The sequence below is a fragment of the Dermacentor albipictus genome, chromosome 1, assembly GCF_038994185.2.
Source record: "Dermacentor albipictus isolate Rhodes 1998 colony chromosome 1, USDA_Dalb.pri_finalv2, whole genome shotgun sequence".
NCBI lineage: Eukaryota > Metazoa > Arthropoda > Arachnida > Ixodida > Ixodidae > Dermacentor > Dermacentor albipictus.
Genome location: NC_091821.1, coordinates 420,024,617 through 420,031,227, shown reverse-complemented (window position 1 = coordinate 420,031,227; position 6,611 = coordinate 420,024,617).

Below are 6,611 nucleotides of genomic sequence, written 5' to 3'. Positions count from 1 at the left end.
CTCACTTTCAAATTGCCGTCCGCGGTCGGTTGTTACCACGCTGGGGCAGCCGAAACGAGATATCCAACCGGCTACGAATACGGACGCCACGGTTGGCGCCGTAATATCGTGTACGGGAAACGCTTCAGGCCAGCGCGTGTAGCGGTCAACGCAGGTGAGGATGTATCGTTTACCACGCGATGAAGGCAGCGGACCGACAATGTCGATGTGAACGTGGTCAAAGCGAGAGTCAGGCGGACGGAAGGGTTGAAGTGGTGACTTGGTGTGGCGGGTCGTTTTTGCACGTTGGCAGCGTTGACATTCTCGAGCCCAGCGGCGGACATCTGCGTTGATGCCGGGCCACACATAACGGGAGGTGATGAGGCGCTGAGTGGCGCGAACACCTGGATGGCTCGAGTCGTGTAGCTTGCCAAAAACTTGACGACGGTGCGAGGAAGGCACAAATGGACGGGCACAGCCTGTTGACATGTCGCAGACGATCGTACCTGAGGAGAACGGCAGTGGCACCTCAGCAAACGAGAGAGATGTGGACCCTGCACGCAGGTCACGCAGCTCGTTGTCAGAATGTTGTGCCTCTGCGATGATGTCGAAATCCACAGCAGCAGTGGAAAGCGCGTCGACACGTGACAAGGCATCGGCAGCCGATTTAACGGGTCCTTCGATGTACCGTAGGTCGGTTGTGAATTCGGAAATAAAATGCAGGTGCCGAATTTGCCGGGACGTGTGTGTGCTGTGGTTTCCACGGAAAGCGAATGTTAGTGGCTTATGATCCGTCAGTACGTGGAACACGGTACCTTCGAGAAGGTGGCGAAAGTGGCGAATGCCAAGGTAGACAGCGAGGAGTTCGCGGTCGAAAGTGCTGTATCGAGTCTCTGCCGGCTTCATCTTCTGCGAAAAGAAACCGAGTGGACACCACAGATTCTGCTGGAATTGTTGTAAAACTGCACCAACGGCACTGGAGGAGGCGTCGGTGATGAGCCGCATGGGCGCGTCAGTTAGGGTATGCACTAGGAGGGTGGCTTGTGCCAGGGCATTCTTGGCTTCTTGGAAGGCGGCGTCTGCTTCGGATGTCCACCCCAAGATCGCAGATGGTGTTTTTGGAGCCTTCAGCATGTCGGTCAGAGGTAGAATGATGCGCGCTATATTCGGCAGGAACCGACGATGGAAGTTCAGAAGCCCGAGAAATTCGCGGAGCTTGCGAAGCGACGTTGGACGTGGAAAATCCCGCAGAGCTTGAACCTTTCTGTCCAATGGCTTGATTCCTTCAGGTGTGACAAGGTGTCCAAGAAATTCGACGTTGTCAACACCAAAGACACATTTGGCTGTGTTGATAGTTAAGCCATGTTCCTGCAGTCGCGAAAACAGCAACCGCAGATGGTCAGCGTGCTGCTCTGGTGAAGAACTTGCCACGAGCAGATCATCAAGATAGGCGATGACGAAGTGCAGACCGCGTATGACTTCGTTGATGAAGCGTTGGAAAGTTTGGCCTGCGTTCCGTAACCCGAATGGCATACGGACATACTCGAATAGGCCAAAAGGTGTTGTGATGGCAGTCTTCGGTATGTCCGCTGGTTCCACAGGAATTTGATGATATGCCTTGACTAGGTCAATCTTGCTAAATATGGTTGTTCCAGCAAGAGTGGTAGCAAAGTCGTGAATGTGCGGGAGCGGGTACCGGTCGGGAGCAGTGCGGGCATTCAATGCACGATAGTCTCCACAAGGGCGCCAATCTGCGGGGTCGCGCTTGGGCACCATGTGTAGGGCAGATGACCAGCTGCTTGACGATGGGCGGATTATGCCTAACTGCAGCATGTGATCAAATTCTCTGCGAGCTGTGGCGAGGCGTTCTCCAGCAAGACGTCGTGGCTTGCAGGACGCTGGAGGACCCGTGGTGACGATGTGGTGCGTCACAGTGTGCCGCACTGGAAGTTCCAAATTGGTAGGTTTGGTAAGTTCAGGAAATTCACTGAGGATAGAGGCAAATTCTGATGATGGCGAATGCGGAGCTGGTTGCGTAGAGGCGGACAGCGGTGCGAGGATACCTTGTACGGAGAGGCTGGTCGTACAGTCCACAAGTTGACGGGAGCGGAGATTCACGTTCAAACCGAAATGGGTAAGAAAGTCCGCACCTAATATGGCGAAGCGCACGTCGGCGAGGATGAAAATCCACCGAAATATGCGACGCAGGCCCAGGTCAATGGTGAGGGAGCGTTGGCCATATGTTGCGATTGTGGATGTATTTACAGCTTGCAAAGGCGCAGTCCTCGGACAACGGTGTCGGTCCTGGCGAGAGGCAGGAATGACGCTTACCTCTGCACCAGTGTCCACAAGAAAGCAATGGCCTGCGATCCTGTCTGTGATGTAGAATAGGCGGCTTCCCGTAGCGGTTGAGTCACGCGCCGCCATTAGTGACTCGCTTCCATGTTTCCCTGCCAGCGACAAGGCTGTCGACATTTTGCAGCGCTGGCGCCGAACCTGGTGTGGTACCAGCAGAAGCCGTCAGAAGTGTGTCTTGGGCGGGAACGGGAACGCGAACGTGAGCCACCCCTCGCCAGTGGAGAGCGACGAGGCCTGTCCATCTGCATTGCTGCCATGGTGTCCATCAGCCTGTCAATTTTCTCCTCGAGGCGAGATTGCCGGGCCTCGAGGTCTGATGTGACAGTGGTCGAGGACACAGCGGAGCTTGCGCCGGAGTAGTCGTTCACGCGGTCCGCGAGTTCTGCCAGTTTGTCAAGAGGCATATCATCCGCAGCTGCCAAAACCACGACAAGTGTCTGAGGCAAGCGTTGCAGAAACAGCTCGCGCAATAGTGGACTCTCGGAGTCTTGGGTACGGTCGCCGAGTAGCTGTCGCATCCGATGTAATAGCTGCGATGGTCGGCGATCGCCGAGTTCTTCCGCGTTGAGGAGTTGCTGCAAGCGGCTTCTCTCGGACACGGTTTTGCGTGTGAGCACTATGGCCTTGAAATGGTCGTAGGGCGTGGCCGGATGTGGGGCTCTCATGACGTCGTCGAACTCATCAGCTACCTCGGAGGAAAGTGCTGAGACGACATGCAGGTACATCACACGTTGCGATGTGATGCGCCGCAGATCGAAGAGGGCTTCTACTTGCGTGAACCACACGGCGGGATTCTTCGGCCAAAACGGCGGCAGCCTCAGCTGGGCACTGGAAATGGCGTCCATGGCAGCGCTGGGGGCAGGGATGTCGCCTGGCACTGTTGATTGGGGCTGAGGAGCCGGGGCGTCGTTGCTCAATACTGTAGTGTTCATTTCGTCGTCCATTGCGTGAGCTTGCTAAGTCCGGGTCACCAAGCTATAGGGGCGCGAAATGCGTCCGCTATAGACAGACGCGCGCAGAGAGAAGAGACCGAACTTTGAGAGCGACCGGCGAGCAGCCGAGCGGCGGTGAAACTGAAACTTTATTGTACGTGACTTCCACGCCGGGGAGGAGGCCGGCGCCGCGAACATAAACATCCGCTCGTTGTGCAGACGCTCACGGCGGTGGCGGCGGCGGAATCGGATCCACTACACCAACCTTGCGAGAACACAGCGAACACGAAGCCACAAGCTATTTGGGCTAACCCTGTTTGTAGAGACAAGATGTGAAGCTTGCCTTGTAAATATATAATAACACTGTAACCCCGTGGCCATGGAGCCACTGGCACAAAGCAAAACCTGTACCATTGAGAAGGAACGGCGACGATTATTGAGGTTATCGTGAAATGGTGAAACGTTGTGAACGCGAAAACTAGCGCAAAGGAGACCACCTGAGAGACCAGTACCAAGAACCGTATCATAAGAAGCCAACAAGCACTGACACCAAGGATAACATAGAGGAATTTACTTGTGCATAATAACTTAAATAAAGAAATGATAAATTAATGGAAATGAAAATGCATGAAAAAAAAAGAAACACCTTGCCGCAGGTGGGGAATGATTTCTGCTGACTAACACTCCAAGGGTTCTACTAGGAAACATAAATACCCAAGAAAGTGGATGGGGAGACGGCGCCGCGGTAGCTCAATGGGTAGATTTAGGTGCACGTTAAAGAACCCCAGCTGGTCGTCATTTCCGGAGTCCTCCACTACGACGGGCCTCATAATGAGAAAGTGGTTTTGGCAAGTAAAACCTCAACATTTAAGTTTTAAGCTCAATTGGTAGACCATCGCACGCGTAATGCGAAGATGTCGGATCGTTCCCCAGCTGCGGCAAGTTGTTTTTTCAACCAATTTCATTTCCATTAATTTATCATTACATTATTTTATTTCTTAAGCACAAGTAATTTCCCCTCTGTTGTCTTTGATGTCAGTGTTTGTTGGCTTCTTATGATATGATGAATAAAAAACGGGCCGCTCGGTTAACCCCCTTTCTTCTTGTTCAGTACTAAAAACCGGTGTTTTAACTGGTCGATCCAAAAATCAACTTCCTGCACAGGCTCCTTGATTGGCTAGTACTGTGGGAGGAAACAACGATGAGCTACGACAATGGTAAGATAACGGAAGAGACCCTTGCCGCCCTTCCCAAACAACACAGCGCTTTAGTGCAAGCACCAGGTACCGTTTTGATGAGCTCAAGTTTCCTTACGTTCTGCTGGACAAAATTCCAACGGACTCATAAGAAGACCGCTCTGGTAAGTAAAGGCAGTTAGCTGGCGCCCAATACCACATGTCTGTAAGACAGGCATGGGAATGTGAAAACAAATTGCGGTTGCAGAGCACGCTGCCGACGGCCACCACAGCTGGCAGTTGTAGCGTTGATGAACGATGGTAGGACCTTGACCTAGGGAAACAAGCAAGACAACTACTTGCTGCAACGTAGTGTTGTCTCAGGAGGCGCTTTCGAAGATGAGGCATCATACCGGTCTTGGTCTACGCGGCGGCGGGATGCGCCGTCTATAGGTTGCATTGAAAAAAAAAAAAAAGAACTCACACGCGAAAGATGCACGGAGGCACTGATAGTGAAAAAAGAAGTAGGTGTCTCCATTGCTAAAGTGCACTATGATCTCATCAAAACACTAGACCGAGGTGGGCTGGTACACTCAATGACGCTTGTCACCAGTGCTGTAGCTCATAAGAAAGCTGTTGTTGAAGAGTTATCAAAGAAATAGCTCTTTATATACCTGCCCAGCCCGCGTCAGGTAGTGACGGACCTTACCTTACAGTGCTGATAATCAGAGACGATTCGTCTGATTTTGGCGCCCGTGTTGACGGGCGTACAAGTGAAGTGGTGCTCAAACATGTGCTGCGGTGCAGTAGGAATGCACTGCTAAAAAAAAAAAAAAATTTCTTCCCTAATGAACCAAAAAACTGCGGATGCCACTGCTAAATTAACAAACGGTGATTTCGTCCACATTCTTCCACTGTTTCTTGCGTGTTTTTCTTGACAAAGTCTTTACCGAGTTTGTTCACATTGAGACATGCAAATAGCGTGAGTATGCTTCATGAAGCAAAGTTACTGCAACCGTAAATCCATGTAGTTCCTTCAGCACGGCGCCAAACCTCCGGCACGTGTTAGCCGCCACCCCGTGACGTCGCGGCGGCAGTGCTACGGCATTAACTTGTATTTGGGCGCACGTGGGCGCGCGGGGTGCGATAGGAACTTATCGCACTTCGACTTTATGCGGAACCTTACGTTGACGGCGACGACGACGACGGAAACTTGCCTAAAGTGTCCCTATTATTGCTGTCGCAATAACACTCTACATCCCACGTTACAGGGCCGAAGAAGAGGTAGCTATGCAATGAAAAGGGTTTTTAAATGCATTAAACAGCTAGGTTGTAGCAGCAAGTGCTGAGGTAGTTTCGATTGTGAATACGGTGTTTCAAGAGGGTGCCTTTAAACCTAGCTTCTCCACAATAAGAGTGGTTGTGAGAAGAAGCCAGCTTTTGCAAAACTTCCTTTCCCATTAAAACGGTAGTTGCTGAGCGGATTATGTTATACCCATCATGTTATTCATAATCCCCATTATGTTCATCGTAATCCACATTATGTTCGTCAGTGTGTTACTTTAGCAGTAACACACAAGCAGTAGTAGCGTGTGCGCGCACGCACGCACACACACACGCGCACGCTCGGGGACTCCGGATTAATTTTAACCACATAGGGTTGTCTAATGGGAACCTGAATCTAAGTAGACGAGCAATTGCGGCAGGATTCTGTGGGTCGATCACGCTACGTCTTGACCAATTCACGCCCGGTCACGACAGCGAAATTCATAGATGAAAGCAAACGCCGACACCAGCAGGCGACTCGCTAAAACCTTTGAAACCAGCTCACCAAATTATGCACGCATATATAACCTGTAAATTCAGGCTATGCCAACTCTCTCCGCTGCACGTGGCACATTCACATTGAAGAAAACATGCTTACACTGGGATATACATCAAGACACATTGCAGATACGCTAATACACAAGAATAAAGAAAATAAAGACATTTTCTTAGCACTTTACCAGCAAACCCTAAGCAAATTTCACTGACTTATAAATCATGAAGCATCATGAGCGATCATTGAGAAGACGACTTTAAAAAATTTCTCCGAGTAAATTGCAAGGTTCATTGCTTTCGCGTAAAAAAAAAAAATAAAATAGCATTCAGTGAATAGGCACATGGT